The sequence below is a fragment of the Chamaea fasciata genome, unplaced genomic scaffold (genome assembly GCF_029207755.1).
Source record: "Chamaea fasciata isolate MVZ Bird 193981 ecotype frontalis unplaced genomic scaffold, bChaFas1.0.hap1 SCAF_1, whole genome shotgun sequence".
Classification (NCBI taxonomy): Eukaryota; Metazoa; Chordata; class Aves; order Passeriformes; family Sylviidae; genus Chamaea; species Chamaea fasciata.
In genome coordinates, this window is record NW_027094086.1 from 116427157 (window position 1) to 116450684 (window position 23528).

At 37.8% G+C, this 23528-nt stretch overlaps 1 long non-coding RNA gene across 1 annotated transcript in view; it reads left to right on the forward strand.

Annotated features, from left to right (window-relative positions):
• The window catches only part of LOC136295968 (uncharacterized), a 74509-nt gene that overhangs the window by 20224 nt on the left and 30757 nt on the right, over positions 1–23528 (forward strand). The window contains exon 2 of the long non-coding RNA XR_010722847.1: positions 12323–12406. This is a non-coding gene — a long non-coding RNA (uncharacterized lncRNA). The remainder of the gene's footprint in view (positions 1–12322; positions 12407–23528) is intronic.

Here is a 23528-nt window from a genome sequence, read left to right on the forward strand (position 1 = left end):
TCCTCTGGCGGAAAATGTAGAGACACCGGTGGTGGCCTGTGGGTGTTACACCAGCCCACCAATCAGTCGGCACCAGATCTCCCTTTCTGTGACTCTTACAGACACTGCAATGACTGAGATGGATGGGACAGGCACAGGCAGGAAATCTGTCTCTAATGTTATCACATAGCGTGCCTGGGTCTGTTGCTGACACATCAGACCTTTGTTCTCCAGAGTAAGGCTGCTTTGCTTTTCCTTCATATTGGAGCCATACTTGAGCCTGAATATGGCTCAAATGCTTCTCGCCTCAGACAGGAGGGGATTAAATAGCACCCAGGCAAATGGTTTGGTTTTAGAGCCACATGTCTGTGTACTTCAATATTTAAGTAGGTATTAGCTAAGTATTCTCCAAAGCCCTGAGATGGTGATGTACAATTTCCTAAATGTATGCAGTTTTGGAATGTCACAATATTCTATGTGGTCTGTTCAACTCTATATGTGCTGTATGGGAATGGTAGAGATGGAGCTGGATAAACATCTTGCTTTTTATTTTATGGACTCACCCATCTGAAACACACAACTTTATTTTTTTCATCCTGTTAGTGTGATTATTAAACTGCTCTTGGAAAAGTTTTTTGATTTTTGACTTATGACATGACAGATTCTGTGTGAGTGTGTATGTGTGTTTTTGTCTTTTTTCCTTTCCGGAAATAAAAACCTGCTGTCAGAATTTTATATTCAGAAAAATAATTTTATATTTCTGAAGAACATAAACCTTTAGCCTCTTATTTGTGAATTGTTATGCTGAATGGATCAAATGCTTTTAGGGGTAAATCATATATTTCAATGTGCATGTCAGACTTTAACACAGAATAAATAATCTGTACTGTTCTGATCTGTACTATATGAGGATTTTGCCACTGGAAATCCAGTTTTGTATATTTTTAGGAAGGAGTTAATGTATTTGTGTTTTGTGAGAAAGTACAATGTCTTTAAAGTATTTGCAGTTTTGTTGCTAAAGTGTTTGCATAAAACTTATGCAAATGGATCAACAGAATTTATATTTTGAAGCTCCTTCTAGGGTAGACATTGTATCATTTTTAATATTTAAGCCTTGATTTTAAAAAGTTTTCTTTGCATTTTTTCCCTAAGAAGCATAAAATATTATTCTCATACCCTTAAAAAAACAAAATTAAAGAAAAAAACAAACCCACAAAAAAGCCACCTCAAACCCTTTCAATCTTCAGGGGTTTAATTTTATTTTTAATGTATTTCTTTAAATGCTTCAGAGGATAAAGAATTAAGGATAGAAGTTTTCATTGCAAGGATTGTGAAGCTATCCAGCATTTTAACAAAGCTATTGTTAGTGTTTGGAAAGGCTTTTCTTTAATCAGATATTTAATGCTACAGCAATCAGAACAGGATAATGATGATTCTTTAGCAGCTTGGAAAATAGGGACAATGGCTATTGTAGTGTGTTCCAGTGGTTGTTAACTGTCTGTCTAACACAGCTAAACATCTACTGAGAGCAAAGGAAGATGTGTTTTTCCCCCATTTTGAAGAGTTTCCATCATCCTCTATTACTTTTTGATGTAATACATGACAAGAATTTACTTGTTATTGCAATGATGAATATCTTATCTTGCTGTGATGGCTGAAATCTTTCCTATTTAATGGGGTAAAACCTAGAAGGGTTGTGAAGATCACCAAATCCTTTTATGACTGGGCACCATCTGCCCTTTCTTTTAATAACCACATATTGAATATCCTCTTCAAACTGCTTAGCTATTTGAATTACGGGTTGCAGTCTGACCCTGAAATTTTGTCAGAGAAAATTTGATTAAAGTGATTTCCACATTCTCTGATTTATCTAATATCTTCTTTGTTTGTAACTTAAGAAATAACAGTGTACCACCAAACTTTTTTGCCTTCAGCAAGCATATTAGAGAAGATCTTCACTGAAATCATATACTTTAGACAAAAGTTCTAACTTTCTATGGCTCTATGAATAGCCACAGAAATAAGAAGCCTGTGGCCATGAGGGACATAATGAATATGTGTCTCTAAGTATTTAATAATTGCATAGAAGAGAACTACTTCAAAACATGTTGTTGAAGAAGATATACCACAGAATATCTTAGAGCCAAATCAGGACAAGAATTTCTTGTGAGAGCAGAAAATTAATTTTCAAATGCTTACTCTAAATAAAGCATGAACTTTGGGGACCTAATTTAGATTTTTAACTAGTAGTAAGTAATGGAAATATTACATTTAATGGAAAGACTACATTTAATCGATTTTTGTTTCCAAATTTCCTTCAGCTATTTTAATTGTCTCATTTAAAAATGCTGTAAGTAAAAGTGGTGTTAGATTCACTTTTCATTTAGGCTAGCAAAATTAGCCAATGAAAAATCCCAAATCTTTTTGGAACTGAAAGTGAATGGAGGAACACATTGCTTACAGACAAGACATTCCACTCCCTGCTACTGGGTTAATGATCAACATAGACATATCTTCCAGCAGTGAAAGTTGCTTATGGATCTCCTGCAAAAATTACAAATTACATGGCACTAGCTTGTTAAAGGAAAAAAAAAATATCTAACTAATGCTGTTGAATGGCAGAAGAGAATTCAATTTAATCTTTGCTGCACTCTAAAGACCTGGACATGATCTATACGTATTGTGTCATGTCTACCTTTTCAACACTGGAACAAAGGAAAATAGTGGAGAACTTCAGGCCAGTAACTGAGAAGTGATTTTTTTGCAAGTTTTTGATTTTCTTTATAACTTTATTAGCACTGGGATAAGTAAAAAATGTCAGGTGCTTTTTAAATGGGAGACAAATATTATCCCAACTGTGATCATCCCCTATGGGAAAAATTGAGCTTCCTCTGTATGAGGCTGTCAGCTGTCATGTGAGATATTGGTCAGTCAGAGCAACAGTCTGGTAAAACTAACTGGATCCTGTTGGAACAAGAGCTGCAAAGATTACAACAGCAGAATTTTCATATGCTGAATTGATGAGTTTCCCCGGCTCAGTGTGGAAACTTGATTCAGTATTTAAGAAGAGATCTGTATTTTAAGTAAAAAGAGGGCTGGCTGATGATGAACTCTTTCAGTTTTGTGTAAAAGTTTTCTTTTTTTCAAGCAGGACATCACCTTTTCCTCAAATGAGAAATTTGAGAAATATTTGGGTGTTCAATAGAGGATTCGAGCAGGTAGGGAAGAATCTATCAAATCGCTATTAGTGTTATAGATAAAGTCAAACCAAATGATTTACATGTTGAACATAAAAGAAAGCATCGAGGTAGCAGGAAATCTGTCTATTAATACTGTCTGTATGAACTTTCCAGTAATAGAAACAGTAACTTCATCTTCAAACTGTTCTGTCAGAGTGAACAGCTCCCTGGCCATAGAGTATGCACTAGATTGGGTGGCTCTGTTAAAAAAGAAGTGTGGAAAATATCTTTATTACCTCTGGGATGGATTAGTGATTGTTACTCATGAGTACAAGTATTTATATGCAGGGTGCATATTATTAATACATATGTGCTGTAAACCACACACAGACAATGGTGCAAAGGATTCTGTGAGTGGACAGAATGACTGTCTAAAGTGATCTTATAAGGTGTTTCTTCCTCAGGAAAGTAGTGAGATACCTTCATACCCAGAACATACTGTCAAATCTCTGTAACTCCCTTTCCTGAACCTGTTGCACGGTGTCTTGAGCAAGTTTATTTGATGCTACTCAAAGCATTTCTATCCTAAAAATGCACAGGAGAATATTTAGACTAATGTTTTTTAAGGAATTTCAAGTAAAGAAAATAGTTGCTTCAGTCTGGATGGGCTAAAGAAGAGATTACTGCTCTTTAGTGTAAGGTCTCTGAAAGTCAGGCTAGCAAACACATTGTAAGATAACACCAGGACAACTGGACAGCTGGGTTAGAGCATGAATAAAAAAGACTTAACCTCTAGTTTTGTGCTTAGCTGAATCTAAAGAAAGCCTAAAAAAGAAAAAAAAAAGAAAAAACAAAGCAAAAAAAACCAAAAACCAAACCCAAAAAAACTCTTTCGTTACTGTGCCCATCAATTCTGTCCTTCTTTTGTGCAGGTTTTGATGGGCTGTAATTGTGTTCCTGGCATTCACAGTGAATCACATTAAATTTGCTTTTAACTCTTTTGAAATTCAATAGAAAAATATGCAAATTGTTCAGAAGGAAGTATGTGATTCAAAAGAGGTGTTATATGCTGGAGTTTTTTTTTTCCTAACTGAAAGAACAGAAGCTTCATTGTCTTTTCAAGACTACTTTATTCATCTTGATAAGTCAGGAGTCTGTTTCCTCCACAAAATTTGAAATTAATTTTTCCAGCCCCTGCTTTTATTCTAATGTTTCTACTGTGTGTGGAAGAAAGAAGGGGTTCTTGTTGCTGTTATTATGTAATTGCATACATTCCTCTATGACAAAATGGGTTGTTCCCTTATGGATTTTCTTAAAAATTAAACCATCACAGTGATATTAACTGATTTAGTTGGCAATGTAGAGATGAGATTAACTCTGCTTTTAGAGTCTCTTTGTGAATAAACTTCCTACTGTAACTTTGAGATGTCAGGGGTCCAGTGCATGATCAAGTGCATCTTATGCAAGTAGGGTTTATGAAGAGTCACAGGCATAAGAGAAAGAATATAACCCCTGAGCATGGCTTAACAACACTCCCATAACTATCGCTTGTGCCATCAGATAATTTCTGACAAATTCTCTCACATTTTGTCCCCAGCATTCCGGTACCTTCTGTTCAAATACTGATTCCAAACCCAAATGGGGACTTTTCCCCCACCTTTTGAGCAGGATGGAATATGGATGAGAGAAGGAACAGAAAAACACTCTGCCAAACAAACCGAGTCACAAAACCTTGCCCTGTGCATGAATATTACCTTTGGAGAGGAGATAAGCATCTATTCAAACTCTTATGTTTAGCTTGATGGCAATGCAAATATATACTGAAATCTATTGCTTGCTGTTGACCTGCTGTGAACAGATCAGGCCATACAGAAAGGCATTGGCCTCTCTTCCTGTGTGAGTGTCTGGAAGTTACTCAGTACTAAATGGACATATTTGCTTTGATTTTCTATCTTAATTCCAACAGCTGCCTTTGGCAGAATATCTTGTGAGCTGGAAAAAGAGAACAGTCTTACTGCTCCCCACTTCCTGCCAGAGAGGGTCCCTCTGGAACACTTGTGTGTTTTTCTCTTATGAAATGAAGCAAGGAAGGATGGTAAAGACACAGAAGCACTGTAAATGGCTATTGATAGTCATTTTAATATCTCTCAGCTTTGACCTAGGAGCAAGCTATTACCCATCAGCTGTACTGCACTAAGGACAAAATAGAAACAAGAAGTTACTGTGGAGAAAACACCTTGTGCCTACTCTATCCTGTGGGAACTTCTGTTCCTAAAGCTTTGAGAAGAATGAAGCAATTAATGTCTGAGAGGCTAAAGTGGATATTGCTCATTAAGGTGTACTCCATGTGTATTTCTCCTGTTGTATTTGTGACTAACATTGGCCCCTGAGGGCTACCTGAGGGATAAGGGGTTGCTGCTTTAAGCAGGCTGCAGGGTAATGGCTGCTGTGGATGCCACAGGATGCTGGTAATGAAGGGGAAGGTGGGCACTGAATGGGGGAAAGGAAGGAGATTTGGGACAAATTGGCAGTGTGCCTGCTAAGCAGGGAGCGAAGCAATGGACATTTCTGCTCAGCAAGTGTGTTTGGTGTACAAAATCCTCCAGACTGCATCACCTAGAACCTTTTGTTTTAGCTCTATTCCCACATTTTGAGTTGCTTTTACTTACGAGAAAGGTATGTCTGGTGTATTTGTGCACTTGGGGATAGGTGTGCATTTCCGAGAAAGTCTGCAAGTGAGGTGTGTGTGGGAAATACTGAAAAATTACTGATGCTTCTAAAAGGTTTTTAGTCTTAATGCTCTTGCTGTCTTTTTCTGCTCACACCTGAGGTTCTGAAAATGGTGGGTTTGGTTGTAGAAAAGGCCTAAGTGTTGTCTTTCACACCCTTTCTCTGAAGTTATACAAAAAAAACCAGGAGGGGTGCAGGGGGGCATATGTAAACTGAACTGACTCAAAATTAGAAACTATTTAAATGCTGTGAAACTATTTTCATGCTGTGAAGGGAAGAGTGGCAATGTATTACTCCACTGACAAAATTGTTTCTGTTTTATTTGGGGAGTGGACAGTGAGCAGCAATACAAGGTTGACATCTCTCCAAGTTAGCATTCAAAACAAAACATTCCTGGAACCACAGCTTAAATTTGTTCTTTATTTGTGTGAGAAACCTTTGCTGTTTTTGCTGGAATTTTTAATTAATAGTGTATCACTATCTTCAGCCTTTTATGCTAACTAAAAATACATCCCTTTAGGCTTACTGTTGTGTCTTCTTCTATTTGTATAAATACTTTGGAAAAAAATAGATTCATTGGCTTGCATCGTATGGTGGCTTGTTGGTTCCTGCCTGTTGCACCTATGCACAGGTGTATTTTCTAGCACATTAGTCTGAAAACTCCGATCCTGCAACTTTTCCATAGCTAAGATTGAAATTTAATATTTGATACTTCAAGGGATTTGGAGGTTATTTTGTTTCGTGTTTTAAAAAACACTGATAAAACCCAGGTGAATATAATAACTAGAGTGCATAAATCTGTTTGTAATGTGCAGTTCTGTTCTGAGTCTTGCAGGTGGTATTTTAAGATGGAAAGGTTTCTGAGAATACATTTCCAAATGCGAACAAGAAGGACAACAGCTTCAACTTTGTTGTAATTCAATGCATGTCAGAGTGCCAGGAGAGCAAAGCCAAATCTCTGGCATCCTCATGGTCATTTTCACACACATTTTTCTATCAGAACTATTAAAATGAAACAGTAATACTTAGGTGGAGTGAAAGTCTCAAAATTTTATTAAATATATCGATATGTCAATCGACTTCTGCATTTGACAGCCTGGCTTGTTTCTGTCTGTGGGAAAGGAAGACTTTTACACACCTGAACACTTTGAGAGACTGTGCCATGGTTGCCTTTTTATGTAAGCAGGGTAAAAACTGCAGATTAAGGTCGCAGTTATTATTTTGGTGGAGGCAAAGAAACCTTGAACAAGAGAAAATGGTAGCTCTTACAGGGAAGTGAGGAGATGGGAAAGGATAGGGAAAACTTCACAAACTGGGCTATTGTTCTCCAGAAAGGCAAACACACTTGTGAAAGGGATTCAAAAGCAGGGAGTTCACACCTGATTTAAGTGAAAAAGCAGAATCTCAAACATTTGGCTTCATCCTTTCTTGATGCACCCTTTTTCCACTGGCTTTCCCTCTTGCTTATTCTCATACATTCCTGTTTTCACTAGCCCATCTCAGGAAGGGATTTCCTTTGGTATTCTCCTTTAATAAAATAAAAACCTAAGTTTCGGGGTTTACATAAATTTATTGTCAACTTCCAGGCTTATCTTGTTGCACCTGTAGTTCAAAATGATTTGCCACACACTAGTAGCAGATTGCATTTCATTATTTCTTTTATTATCTGCTGCAATATAATCTGATAAAGAAACTTTATCTTTTCCATGCATAGTCATGGAAGTAAAGGAGGATTTATCCTTTTGCTTGACATGGAGGAAAGTCAGAGAGAGAAAAGAATGAAAGTGGAAAAAACTGCTTTGGCTCCCTGCAGAAACTGAAATTTTATGTCATTCATAATTACCACAAAAGGTGCCTGAATGTAATTATGGTGCAATTAAAAAGGTGCAATTGCTGAAGCTTTGGCATTCTGCAATATAGTGTCCACATGCATCCAGTGCAGATTTCTCTTCACTTTTGTTCCTTCCAAGTGTATCACTCACATTTGGTCTCCACTTTGTAAGCAGTGTGAGTCAAAGCCACTGTCTATCTGTTGGAATTCTTGGAGTTTTACTGTAAATCTCTTTACCTGATGGTACCTTCTCTGGGAGGAGCGTGAGCTAGAAATAGCAAGAAAAATATATTCTATACCTAAAACAATAAATAGGATTTATGTCTTGAGACAGAGACACAGCAATGCAAATTTCCCACAAGAACTAAAAGAAAAAACCTCTTTATGGTGTCACTCTTGTTTTTGCTGTACTTCATCTGTGGTTGCTGTGCTGGTGTTTGTTACCAGGAGGACTTGGAAATGTCCTTTCCATTTTTCCTTCAAGGATTCAAAGTTCCAAGTCTTTACATATACAAAATCCACAGGTTGGTATCATTTAAGCATAATTTCATTTAAGCATAATTTCACCACCTCCCTAGTTTTATTTGTGTGACAGGGAAAGGCCTTTGGCCATCCGGAAAATGTACCTACCAATACCAGAAGATACTTGTACCATTTTTGTCTAGGTAATTCAGAGAAACCTATTTGCCAGTAATCTCCAGGTGAATTTCCCTGTTAAGTGTTACAGGAGGTTGCTTTTTCCAAATTATAGGATTGTTTTTAAAACAAATTGTACATTTCTCTGTTATTGATTTTGCTATTTCAGTCATTCACACGCTAAGTACAGAATTTTGGAGACCAGAGATCATGGACTTAATTCCCCAGTGGGTTTTGCTGTTCTTTTTCCGTTATTTTCCTCATTACAGGAGGTGAAACTGTAACCTGTTGGCTGTCCACCATCCCTATTGATTCTTAGTGGGTTTTAATATATTCTGAGTGAAGTTCTCCTCTGCAGGTGTTGAATACTGAATAAGTTGTTTCTATATAAATTAATATGAAATTTACCTTTTCATTCCCCATCAGTAATGTAACCAGGGGATCAGCTGAGGAAGATTCCCCTGGACCCCTTCAGGGCAATTCTTCATCTTCATTTAAGGTCATGGGTTTGATTGTTTGAAGAGCCCAGTTTAGGTTTCCTGTCTGATTTTCCCCCAGCCTGGGAACAATCCCTTTTGCATTGTTTTCTTTGTTTGGCTGGATGCACAAGGGATAACTCCTCTGAAATATCGTGCCTGCTAAGTACAGAAAAAGGTCCTGTTTGTTATACTATATTTTATGTGCACATTCATAGGTTCTTCCAAACACATTAACATATGTTCCCTGCCCTCTGTGAATGCTTCTGTCCTGGAAGTCTCTTTGGTGGTCGCTGGTGGTTGGTGACCCCAAAGTCAATACCTGATTTCCTGATGAAGTGATAAAAGCTGGCATAACTGGGCTGGTTGCTTTCCAGTTCTTCCTACAGAATGAGGACTGTGTGGCTCTGTAGGCCAGTGGTCTATGAAGAATGAGCATTGTATTAACCCACCAGGTGCAAATAATTTTTCATCTGGCAATTAAATAGATGGGGAGTGGAAAAAATATGCTCATAGATGGAAACTTAAAAAGATGGGTTGGGTGTCCCTTATGTATTTACAGTCTGAAAGCAGATTGCTCCTTCTCAACCCTGTAACAGCATGACTCTGTTTCCTAAACCAGTCTAGTGAATTTAGGTGAATTAATCTCAATTCTTGAGCAGTTGGATTTATAATGTGATCTATCAGAAGAATACATGGTCTAGTTTAATAATACAGAGCTGTCTAAATAGATTACCTGGCTTTTACATAGTTCTGCTTTTCAGTGCAAGTAAAGCAGAGTCAGATATATTCAGGAGAACAGCATAGGTGTAACAAATCTATACACCTACACAGATCTACTCCACAGGTGTGACAGCCTTCTCCTAAAATGGCCATAAGTCATTTTATTGTTTATCCAGCTCTAAATGCTCTTTTGTCTCTGAAGAGGAAAGAAAGTTGTTTGTACTGTGAGACTTGATGTATCTAACTGAGCCTTGGCTTTTAATTTACACACCTACATAATCCCTGCAGAGAAGGAGGTGCTCTGAATTGTTTTCCTTGGATGCTTATCTTCCTTTATTGACTGAGAGACAAGATGTGGAGGGAAAGGCAATCTTCCTTTCTATTTAGTTGCAAAGACATGAATATATATCCCCTTCTCTTCCACTACCCATGTTGATGAATGTTTTATTCAAGCAAACTAATTTCCAGACCTGGTGTCCTGGGTTGTAGTATAAGATGTGCACAAAGTATTCTATCACCCTCTTCATGGACTGTTGAATCCAGGTGGGGCAGTGTTTTCCCAGACCCCCTCCCTCTGGGCCATTATCTTCTGTTAATGGCCCATCAGATGCCTTGCCCATGACTCAGAGATAACTCCCTCCAGGAGCTATCTCTGTTTAATGGGCCATCAAGGACCCCCTGCATGACCCATCATCCCATTGTGAGATGCTCCGCCCAGGGGGAGGAACCAAGCATTCTCACCTGTATATAATCTGGGGTTTGGGACAGTAAAGGGGGCCCTGACCCACTGGATTCCCAGAGGAACAGAGCTACCAGACCTTTCTACAGGGTCACTGCTTCAGGGAGACCACCTCATCTGGACTGCTTCCATCACTCTGCTCAGGTTATATTCTGACTCTGTCAGTGGTCTTTTGTATTATTGCATCTATTTTATTTTACTTTCTTTCCTTTCTTCCTATTGAATTGTATCTCTGACTTGGAGCCTCTCATTTGTTTTGCTTTCAAACCACTACACCTGGAAAAAAAAAAAAAAAAGAGAAATCTTGTCGTGATTTAAAAACAAAGAAAAAGTTGTCATGGAGAGCAGGCAAAATGCCATATGTGTTGGTTGCAGCATTAAAGCCCATGGAGAGAGCAGTAGGAGCTAGAATTAAACAGCTTTGAAAGGCATTTCACTACTGGTGTATAAGCTGCAAGGTGGAGTGAAAGCCAGTTCTCTTATCTCAACAGCATGAGCCTTACAATCAAATCTGTCTGGGTTTTTAGTTGTCATGTGGACTGTCAGGCAGTTTAGTGTTCTCACACAGGAAAGTGTTTGGATTTACCTCTATGGTCGCATCTGGAGATGAAGGTACTTATGCACGTCTCTGATAGCAGGCTCCTCTGTAATGCTCAGGATGTGATTCTAGAGGGATCATCAGGAGCACTTTGCACCCAAGAAATCTTTGTTTAGATCTTGTTTGAATTTTTATCGCTTAATTTTTGTTTGGATCCCTACCTCCTGCTTTTTAGCCTCTACCAAGACCGCTGCTGATCTTCAAAACAAGAGGGATTTGTTAGCAGGACTTTTTGCTAGTATGATTGGAAAAAAGCCTATTTGGGTCTGGAAATGGTTATCCAAGCCCTGTAAATTTTTCTGAATATTTAAATATTTAAGTTATGTCAGAAGAATTAAGTATTTAATTGCTTTATTTTAATTGCCTTAGGAGAGCACCTCAACCTCCCCAGTGTTACTCTGGAACTCTGTGAAAAACAAAGAACTGAATATCTCAGAAAAACTATAATTGTCTTATCTCACTCTTTAATATTCATATCAGTTAACAATGGCTTCATTAAAGATTTCTGAAACAGTTAATATAAAAATCAATGCTAAGTAATCCAGAGGACAATCAAATCCATTATAAAACCAAGTTACAAATCCCCTTGAGACCGCTGATATCAATGGAACCCATTGTTAGTTTAAATTTTGGATAAGTTTAATAACTTTGAGTAGCAGAGGTGATGCTTATCAGAATAAAAGCTGGGGTTCATTTTGGTGAAGTGGCAGCATTGAGATTTCAAGTAGCTTGAGAGGAACATGTATTTTTTCCCTCTGCTCCAGAAAGAGTTGCATGCCCTAAAATCTGGACATTTTTGTTAAGATCACAATTGTTTATGGGTACTCTTTTAAATTTTGAAAATACTTGAGCTTAGTTCTATTAATCTGTCTTCCTACAGACTTTTTTTCTTTCATGTGGTTGTTTGGGATACCATTTGAAAAACTACTTAAAATGCAATGTGAGTAAGGTGCTACCTCTATAATACCAAGGAAATGTCTTTAGTTACCTTTTAGATAAAAGCTAAAGGTCTTGATGTCATTTTTTCACAGGGCTCTTATTAGCCAGTATGACATGTGTGGGAAAGTTCTGGCTTGTAACAGTCGATGTGTATTTGTTGAAAACGGTCATGTCAAACCAATCTAATTTCTTCCAGTGATGAAGTAACTGGCTTTTGCTTTAAAAAAAACAAACAAAAAACAGATGTTGGATATCTTTAGCAAAGCTTTCTTGCTGATAGGCACTGTATTCCCACAAGGAAACTAGATTAATACATTCAATTGTAACTAGTAAAAAAAAAAAAATCAGTAGTCATGGGACAAAAAGATGGACTGGATGAGTAAACAAAGTAGGATGCTTCAGGGAACCATCCTGTCTGAAATACAATTCCATGTTTTTATCAGTTACTGTGATGACAAAATTGAGGATTCTCCCTTGACTTTAACTGTGCAGGTAGCAGTCCACTAAAAAATCCGTGAGGAAGTGTGAATCAGAACCTGAACAGAAGCTGACACTGTAACGCAAGGAAGGAAAAAGGTAAATGAAATGGAAGAGTTGGAAAAAATGTGAGATTCTGAACAATGGTAAAACCATATTTGGAATGTGGTGGCAAGTTTTGGTTTAGAAGAGAATCACGTGCCTGGCACTCTGCAGTCATGTGCACAGCATATTACAATCACGTGGCAGTAGTGCTTGGTTTATGATGAAAATAACTACTACACTGAGTTTCACTCAGCCCAATGGGATAGTCCAGAGCAGGAATCCTAGGATTGCACTGATTTCTTATCCTTGTTTTCACAAAACTGAGGTCACTGGTGGTTAGAACTGGCATTTTCCACTCTCTCTTTGCAGCTGTAAAGTAAGAAAAATAACTTGAAATCACAGCAACCTGCAAAATAGTACAGTTAGGTTAAACACAGTAATTCAAAATAAATAGAACAATAATTCAAACTAGTACAAACAATCAAGAGTGTTCGCTATCTAATACCCACTTAGGCTTCAACAGCTCCAGAATTCTGGATTCTGCTCTTTTACTGAACTGAATGTTCAGGATAGAGATTGTAAGTGACTCCACAACATTTATCTCTGTTCACTACAGGCAAGTTTTAAAGTATCCTAATGATTTTAACTCTGATATCTGTTAAGTAATAAGCATTGAAAGACTTAGTTTCCTGTTTACCTGCTGTTTCTCCTTCCCTTAGTGCTACTGCTTGCTATGAAAATACCTGCATTTTTAACTGGGTCACCAAAAAAAAGAGTGACTTGCCTTAAAAACTCTGACTTTAAACATCAGTCATTTAGCACACAGGGGAATTTGGGAAATGGCAAAATAACCCAAAACAGTGGAAAATAATTAAAGTCATTTGTGGTAACAGCCACTGGGGAATTCAGTGTTTGGGTCATCAGAAGCCCAGCAGATGGATCTGTCTGTCTCACGATGAAGGAAGAAAACGAAGTTAAACTTCCCAGTGCTCAATGCTTATGCCTCATCATTCCAATAGCCTGGATAACCTTCAGAGCTGCTTCTGATGTGGAATTGGAGGATTGGGCAGTCTACCAGCTGGATCAGGAAACCACTTTCACCAGGAACTGTGACTTTCATTTGTTGCCAAAGTTCTTTCTTAATGAATGCCAGCAGCACTTGAACCTGCAACTAGCAAGTCCACAGGAGAGGATGTGCCAGGATTTTGCTGCTGCTCAGAAAGATGTGAATGATTAAAAAAAAAGTTGGGTTGTTTTTTTTTTTTTTTTCAGTGAGCAGCTTGCTTTCTTGTTTAGTAAACACCAAGCTATCCAGGCTGTGCAGTACCACAGTTTACAGTTTAATTGCAGAGAAAACGCCATGGGTGTGCTGTACCTGCACTTACGGAAAGCAGCAGCTAGCAAAGAAGAACAGTTGAGGCAGAGAAAAAAATGCTGGCAAAACAGAATAATGAAAAGAGAGAGTAAGGGACTGGATGAAATGAAACTCAGGAATGAGCAAGATGTACTCAGTGTATTTCACCAGTGATTCTATGCCCAAGCTTTGTCTCTTACGTTAAGTCTAGGTAGCACCGCATGAGATTCTTGCTTGATGTAGATAAATTAAATCTACTTTGCAATTTGGAATATGTGAAATTTCTCAGCACCTTTTGATACTTCTGAGAGTGGAGATGGTGAGAAGTGAAGAACAGTCTTGAGTTCTCAGCCCACCCCCTGAGGAGGGGAGCTTGAGCAGCCTTGCTCATGCTGATCCTACCTGAATGCCCATCAATGCCCTCAGCTGCTAGGAATACAGCAGCATAATCCGTCTCCCCCCCATCAAGGATCCAGTAAGCTGCACTCAGCTGTCTAGGTGCCAGGCACAGACAATCTAATGGTAGTAGTGCCATGTGAGCTAAAATCTTGCTTTCCTTTGAGGCAGCAACAACTGGAGAGAGACACCTCTTTCCATACCATCCGAAAACACATTGTGAGGATGACTTTGATTGTTCTTTCAGCTCTCATTGCTGGAAGGGCATTATGAAGGAAGAACATTATCTCATTCGCATTAATGCCATCCGAGCTGTCATTGTGTTCATGTTCTGTCAGGGCCCGAAGGCCGAATCATAAGCTGGGTTTTTCAAGGTGTCAGATGTATCTGCATAAAAATTTAGTGCCTTGCCTCTCTGTCTTCCTCTTCCTTAGAAAATTAAGAGACAAATTAAACAGGTAAAGGCAAAATATTTTACTTGAGAAACTTTATGGTATGAATCTGAGTTGTTATAGGATTCGGGCCCAACTTCATGTGTTTCCACCACACACACTCCCCCTTCATTTGAGTCTTTGAAGAGTTGTGTGTCCATATGTTTAAACCAGTTTTCAGCACCTGGGATCCCATTTGGTTAAATTATGTGCTGTGTTGCTGTTAAAGCTGTCACAGTGTTTTGTGTACCAAGTATAAGTTCAGTCTGTAACTTTTGCAATGATGTCTGCCTTCTAGTATTTGTGAATCATAATAATACTTGTTAAATTTTTCCTTTGCTCTTGATGATGAGGAAAGTTTTAGGAAGACAATTATTCTTCCATCTGTGGTTATATCATTCAACTTTATTTTCTCTGTCCTGTGTTATTCCACCTACAATACTCAGCATCCCTGCCCCTGCTGGTACAAGCTGTTGTCCCAGTCTGCTCCAAACTTCTAATCTGTTAATCCTGGTGTTTGTTCTAAGTCCTCCTTTGTTACAGTGTCCCTGTGAGTGAGCTGCTATTGGTCTTCCCGCCCTGTCAATACTCCAAATTAATTCCTTTTACTTCCAAATTTCTATCTTGCTGCTGCTGCTGCAAAGTAGATTGTGTTTCTGATACTATGATTTTTGTGAATAACTTTATGCTGTTTATCAGTGAACCCCAGCATGGTTCCTGCTGCTTGATTGGATGCCTGTGCTGACCTAGCATGCAGCAGAAAATTCTTCCTCCCTCCTGCAATGCTATTTTTGTTTCTTGCCCTCTTGATCATTACTAAGTTTTGGGGGTGTTTTTGAATCAGCTAATGCTCAATCATATAATTTTCTTTACCTCATCCCTGTCCGATAAACCTGAGACCTTTGATTTGCTCTGCCATTTATTTGACTCCTTCAGCTTTGAGTGTGCATATACACCTGTTTTATGTGGACTTGTTTTCACTTTTTTCACGTGGCTTTTGCAAATTTGGCCAATTTCAGCCATTCTTTAGAGGAGGAAAGCTATCCAGGAAAATTGAGCTTCTACCCTTTCTGTGAAAACTAGAGCACTGGAATTGGCTCCCCAGGGAAGTGGTCACAGCACCAGCCTGACAGAGCTGACAAAGCATTTGAACAACACTCTGGCACATGGTGTGATTCTTGGGAATGTTCCTGTGCAGGGGGAGGAGTTGGATTCAATGGTCCTCATGAGTCCCCTCCAATTTAGCAACTTCTGTGATTCTTTGTGATTCTGTGATTCTATTACTGTAGCAGAAGGCATATTTTATAGAGGTTTTGTTAATGTATGTCTTTCTTGCCAGTATATATGGAATTTGTGTACAATTGCTGTGAAAAATGAATCAAGTTTAATTATACATAGCTGTTTAAAAAATTATATCTTACATTCTTCAGCATTGTAAACAAATTACTTTTTTTTTTCTCTGAAGGTGTGTTTAATTGATAGACTGGTGTTTCTGTCTTTTTTTGCATGTACCTGAAAGCTGCTTTTGACACCCTTCTTGCTTTTCCTTTTATGGGCTTCACAGGCTGCTCTTGAACAATTTTCTGCTATCCTGCTCTAAATAAGTCGCTCCCACACTTAAGTATTCTGTATGACTTTTTTTTTTTTTTTTTTTTTTTTTTTTTTTAACAGCATTTATCATATGAGTTTATTTTTAGCCCTTTAATTTGTTTCTCCTGAAAAAAATTGCTGGTTGAATGGAATCTCTCTTTGGCTCTATCATGCCAGAGATTATTCTACTGAGACTGTCAATGGAAATGCATGAAACAGAAAAGTATGCAACAGCAAAGAGTAGCTCTAATCCTTTAGTGTCATTCTAGAGGCAATGAGGTCTTTCAGGGGTAAAATAAGTTCATAGTTCAGGCTATAGCTATATTATGTCTCATCCCTGGGTTACATCAAAAAATGACTTCTGTTTCAGTACAGATTTCCTGGCATGGAGACTAGTGTTGGCATGGGTGACAGCATCTGTTTGGATGACTGTATTTCCAATTTCCAGAGCTCTTCAGAAAAGCTCTGTTACTCTTGAGAGTTTCTGCTACTGCAATTATTTTGCTTTGCCCCATCCAAAGGTAATTTTCTTTATCATCCATTAATTTCAGTAGTGATTTTCTACATGGAAACGGTAAGATCTGCAGTGGAGTTGTTTTAATTGAATACAGTTGAATGAAATAAAACAAGAGGCATCAGGGTAAGGCTGTGCAAGGAAAGGACTTTACAATACAGGGCTCTTGCACATGGAGTTGAGGATGGTTGGCACAGGCTATAGGGCTAATGAGGGGCAAACCTTATCTCTAGTACTAGATTTTTCCATTTTCAAATGTTCTGTCACATACATCTTCCATCTCCTTGTCTGTGTTAACCTCAAATGTGGATAGCTTTCACCCAAAATTTCCCACCTGACGTTTCAGGCATGAGTGAACAGTTTAAAATGTTACCTGTGGGACATGTTTAATTGTCATTCCCTGCCTAAGTTCTGTCAGGTACTTTCCTTCATTGCTGAAGATGGGACTGTTCCAGATGTCGTGAAACAGCAATTAGGTATTTCCTCTTTTCTGTATTGTCATTAGAATCATAAGGATTCTTTTCATCTGATGTTAGGATGCTTTCTGAATCCAGAGATTCAGTAAATATGTTGTTCAAAATTTTCATACTTGAGAGAAAGATATAAATTTCATTGAGTGACACTTGTATAATTCATCTTTGCTATCTTTTGTCAGTGAGGGAGCTACTCATCCCCCTGCCCAGGCTTGTAACCAAATATAACTAAAGCTCTCTCTCTTAAGAAGAATGAATAAATAAAAGAATGGAAATTTATAGTGTCTGGAAGTGTGACTTCAGAATCTCTGAGAAGGATGTTCAAACACTTCCTTGCATGATAATAATAATTTCTATCACAGTTGACTACTATGTTTCTTAAATTGCCTCTAAAAATATCTACAGCAGTGCAAAACTATGCACATTTTTGCAGAGCATTTCATACACAACCCAAAGGAAAATGGGGGAAGAGATCTAGGTCTGGGTTATCTAAGGAAGGAGGAGGAAGATTTTTTAGTGCAATACCCAAGACAAGGAGAATAAAATTTGGTGTGAGAATATTTTAAAGATTTACATTGAACTCAGCTGCAATTTTAAGATCCTGTTTTACCCAGATGAGCAGAGTCATATTGGCAGAGTGCTATAGAGGGAAAGTATGTGAAAAAAAAAAAGACTTAATAGCATGGGTGAGACTCATGCTTATGACAGCTTCTGAAAACTCTGTTCCTGTACCCGGTCAAAATAAAATTCCCGTGCTAAGTTGCCAGAGATACATTCACGTACAATATAAATTTGAGATGAAGAGTGCCATAAATATGGTACAGGTTTGGCTTCTGTAGGAGAGAAGTTCTTTAATCTGTAATGCAAATCTGAAAAGCTGTATAATGAACATAAAGACCAATATAAGAAAATCATGTAACTTAAAGTTGCTGTGGAGGACATTATTTTTAGAATGGTGGAGGTAGGAACAATTTAAAATTACTGCATAGTGCAAAAGATTCTTTTCCTTAAGAGAGGAAATTGTGGAATGCTTACATCACAGTTTCTGAGAGGAGACTAGAAAGAAAATCTGTGTAGTGAATCTTTGGAACAGAGGTCTTGCCTTTCAGCAGCCCTCTTGACCTCCATGGCAAAGATCTGAAGGGACTGATTATTTCAGGGATGCCCTGCAACACCTAACTCAGTCTCAGACAACTAAAAAGAAACACACAATTTTTCATTAACAGAGTATAGAATGAATGTCTGTTTCATAGCATGCCCTCTTGCAGTCAGTCTGTGAAAGCTTTCCTAAGATAGTACAAGTTAAAGTAACCTTTTTTTTTAACAGTGACCAGCTATAGTGTGCTTTGTTTTTCCATGCAGAATAGAAAATTTTATTTACAGCACCTTACTACAATAATATAATAATAATAATAATAATAATAATAAAAATTCATTCAGTAGTCCACATTCCTACACCTAGTTATAGGGTGGGGATCTAACCACTGCCTTGATCACAATATGTCCTTTTTACCTAAAATCATCATCTAGCTGCATCTAAATTTTTGCTGTTACAACAAAGCTTCCACTGCTGATGCATTGTCATCCCCAGCAACTGATTTTGGACACAAAGCTCCACTGCAGAAGTGCTGGGAAGGGCAGGAACTCTGAGCCAAGCCAGCAGGCTCACAGGACACTTCCGTGTGACTGACCACAGGCATGTGTTCCACCAGAGCTTCTGCCTAGCTGTACCATAAGGATGAGCTCTTTTATGTTGGGAATCACAGAGGGAAGAGTGCTTGGAGTATTAAGCAGCAAGAAAGAGAGGAGGATCTATTGAAGGAGATCAACTGTGTGCCACAAGTACCCTAAACAAATGCCTGGTTCTGAGGGAATAATTTTTGTCTTTTTGTCAGGTTTAGGCCCTGACAAAAGTTATGCTAAAAGTAAAATCAGCAGCATTGACCCAGCTGCAGATAGAATTTTTTCTGGCTCAGTGGAAGAAAGCCAGGGTGCTGAGGAGGATGCTGAGATATGGAAAATTGTTCCGTGCCCTCCCATTGAGTGTACTAGAAGAGCTGTGAAGTGCTCAGGTGTTGACACTAAAGTAGTCTCTCAGAAAGGAGCAGACTGACTGTGTCTTTGGGTAAGCCAAAAGAACATGTGGGAACCTAAGCTGACAAATTGTTGCTGGAAACTTTCAGATTTAAAAAAATATTTTTAGCTTAATGTGTATAATTTGAAAATTAGTAACTTTCAGCATTTTTCCTGCACTGTGATTTGGAAGAATCCAGACTGATCATTGAGGGATAGATGCTATGTAGTTGGAAGGATGCAGATAGGAAGTAGATTTGACTGAAGTGAAACAGCTCATGGGGAATGGAAGTACCCATGCAAAATGCAGCTCTCAACCCTTTTGACCTATGATGGGCAGTTTTTGTGGCTGATACAAAAGGAAATTAAATGATCTAATGGAGTTTTTAAGTGATAAATAAAACTCAAGTGAAATATAAAGATTGTGATACCTCAACAAAATATGTATTGGTAGTTAGTCCCTAAAAAAAAAAAAATGTGTATGGGACAACTCTTTTGGAAAATGCTTGATTGTTTAAAGTCACATTTTTTCTCATTGCTCTGATGAATAAGTGGGGAAGAACAGGATAGTGGATAACTGGTTTGATGTGGCTGATATATTGCAGCTAATTTTTATTGTAGTGTCTAAGGCCTATTAGTCTAGTTCTAATATTTCTCTTACGTGTGTGACCTAAAAGAATTTTAAGCAAGTGTGTTAAATTATTTTAGGAGGTTGATATTAGTTTGTAATGTATTTGAACAGTTTTAGTTTAGGCAAATTAATATTTTCTAACACTTTGCCCTCATCTGTACCCAAAATAAAAAGAACCCAGACCTAAAATATTTTGTCAAAAAGATCATGACCAAACCAATCTGACGCTGTTTGTGTTTGGGAACAGATACATTTAAAAAAACATTGATTCCATGTCACTGATCTGTTTGAAAGCTGGCTCAACATCTGTTACTATTTGGCAGAGGGGCACAGAATGTACAGATTTTTAAAGCCTTGTAAAACGTTCTCATATTTATTTAATGATTGATATTTCACTGCAATTAATAACCTGATAAATTTCTTCACCAGAGGTAGGAGAATAACAGAAGTTAACAGACAAGCACATCTGCTAGTCTTCTGGAGATCCAACAAACTTTTAAATGAGATTCAGGCTTGGAGCTCCTTTCAAGTTTATTTTCATCCTGAAATCCAGAGAGGATAGTAATGGGCTGAAAGGAAGCACACTGTATTGCCGTGAAATGTGTCCCATAGGAGCCTTTACAATTGGTCTATCACCAGTTTCATTAGTCAAATGTTTTCACTGGAGAAATAATGAGAGGCTAGCTGTACTCCTAGCAAGTGAATACCACCATCTATGACACTTCTACGCTTTAAAATATTCCATCTCAGAAATTATAGTAATCATGTAGTCATAATCAGAGTGGAGAAAGACTTCTGAAAATATTGTTTAGAAATTCTCTGAGCAAGAATGACGTTTTAAAAAACATATATATTTCATTAAATGGCAGAAAAATGAAATTTTGAAATGAAGAAAAATAATACTTGCCATCTTAAATGTTCAAGTGTTCTATTCAAGATATTTATGTTTACATTTGAGGTACGTTGCCTTTAAATCAGATATTCAAACTTTAATGTAATTAGATGTTATCCTCAGTAAGTTTCATAGTATTAAAATGTTCTGTAAGACAATAAGTAGATATCCCCAAGCTGATGCTAAAAGAACTGGAACCAGAGCGGTGCAATCACTCCACCAGTCTCATCCAGTTTGTTGCTTAGCCTGGCAGCAGCTGGTGCAGCTGAGATTGGAGCTGGAATCATTAGCAGCATTTTGCAGTGTTCCATGGATGTCTGCTTTGCCTGGGGGCAGGCTGAGATCCCCTGCAAGAAGCACGCAGCCCAGAGCTCCTACACTTCCCTATGGAACCTGCAGCAAAATTGCTTTGTCTTTTCCAAGGCTAACTGGCTAAACATAGATGTTGGCTAAACATTAGGTTCATATCTTTGAATGGGGCACTTCACTGGGGCACACAGCTGTGTTCTCAGGAAACTGAATTTACAAAACTAGGGATTTAAACTTAGTTCCTCATTTAACTTAGCTAGAACAGCAGCTAGTGCTGCCAAAAAAAAAAAAAAAAGGTGAAAGGATAAACAGCTGGCAAATCCAGAAAAGTATGTGTGTAGGTAAAAAGAAGCTGTTTTTATGATCAAGTTTTAGAAAAAAATCTCAACTTCGCTATAATATAATGGTGTGCAATTTAAATGGACAAAATTAAGCAGTGAAAATTGGAAAGGCCGAGATTTTGGTTGTATGTGTGCTCTCATGAGTATGCATCATGGCACAATATTTGTTTTCTATAAATTCTCTCAGTCTCTATTATTCCCAATGTATTCTGCAGAGGTTTTGAGCTTGTATCATTGGGCAAGCAACAGAGAGCAAGTTCTTCTGGGTTTAATTTCTTTCACAGAACAAATACAGGGGAAACCGTAAAAGTCTGCTCTAGAACAAGTCCAGTATAAAAAGAACTTATTGAGAACACACACAACAGCCTCTGTTGATCATATGGGAAGTTATTTTTCTGGAATGCTTATAGTTGTGCAGGCTTCAATCTGTTTAACTATCATGTGCATTGCCTCTGCTTTACATAATAAAAGTTTTATTCAGTTACGGTACAAAGCTTTGCAATCTGAGAAAGCCAAAGGAACATGGTTTCCCAACCTTGTTCTGGAAAAGGGCAGAGCTTGTTTCATGGTATTATCTTAAGTTAACAAATACATTTTGTTTGAAACACAAAAAAGGCTTTGAAAATTTTGGCACCACTGGCAAATTTTTATGAGATCAGTGAAGGAAAATGGAGTTGGATCCTATTATCAAATGATTGAATGGAACTTTCTAAGTAATGATATTCCCACTATTTCAACCCTAGAGTAAATTTGCTAGTAGAAAAGCTATTTAATCTGTCATTCCCTTCCACAATAAAATTCTTCAGTAGAAGAAAAATGAATGTTTACTAGATATTTGCAGTCTATAATGAAAGAAAAAAAATAATTTGGAATATTTTGATTTCAAAAGCACAAACAGTTGATGCTAAAAAGTAAAAATCATCTTCCCCAAACATGGCACACATCAATTTAAGTTTAATTAAAAGTAACAGCATCAATGCCATCTTGATGCTTGTCAGAATACTGAAGAGTTATTGGCAGATGCTGGCAATAGAGCAGTAAATATGAATCTTTCCCTGTTGTATCACTTAATTTTTTAATGAAATCACACTGCTTATAGAGTATTCAGGTACCTTGAGGCCCACAGGGTATTGTGTACACACAGCACAGCATAAGCCAACCTGCTTTCTTAGGTGAAATCTATGCAAGACTAAAAATAACTCTATGAACATATGTGCTACAGTATTTTGAGGTAACCTTTGTTTTCTCACAACTTAATGTAATAAATCAAAACCGTAGAGCCAAGCACATGCTGTTTCAGCTCTTCTTTCACAGCCATACATCACTTCTCAGTGCAAGAAGGGGACTTCTGATTTGTATATAATATAAAATCTGTAGAAAGTACTTATGGTAGGGTTTTAAAAAGAAATAGGAGCATTTGTAAAGAACTTTCCTCTTTAAAAAACACACATTTTGCCAACAAAAGGGATGGCTGATAGGAGAATAACTTTTTATTGAACTTTTTTTTTACCACCTTAAGGGCTCTGTACTTATAGATCACCTGCTGGGTGGTTGCTAGCTGTTCATTATCTTGTGGTTTGTGTTAGATGAGACCAATGTCTGTTCACCACAAGTCTGTCTTGGAGCAACTTGAATAATACATGGGCCTTTCATGTTCTTGTGGGTTTTCTTCATGGTCCAGTACTTAGCAACTGGAGCTGCTTTCATCATCTGAGAAGCAAATTGCTGTTGAAGCTGAAGAAACATTGCTCTGTTTTGGCAAGTCTAACACGTGTACTCTCTTCAGTGGGAAAGTTTGTCAGGTTATCACTCACCATTATTAAAGTGGCTCAAGCGTTTAAAATGTGAAAGCAAATTGCTTGTGGAAAACAAACTAAGCTTTTGACTCTGAAAAAACAAACAGCTGTTGTGCTTGACAATGAAGGGCTGTGGATGCTGAAGAGAAGCTGTTGCTGATCAGCCTGACAAGAAGGACTAAAGGGAAGGAGGAAGATACAAGGAAGCTGATAAAGATGTCAGCAGTACAGAGGAACATTAAGAAGGCAAAAGGAAGGGTTGTGTAGGGAAGTTATTTGAATAATACATATCCAAAGTTGACAAAGGCACCACTCATGCCTTCAAAGACCTGCATCTACCTAATTAATGAGTACTAATAGCTCTTAGAACAATAAC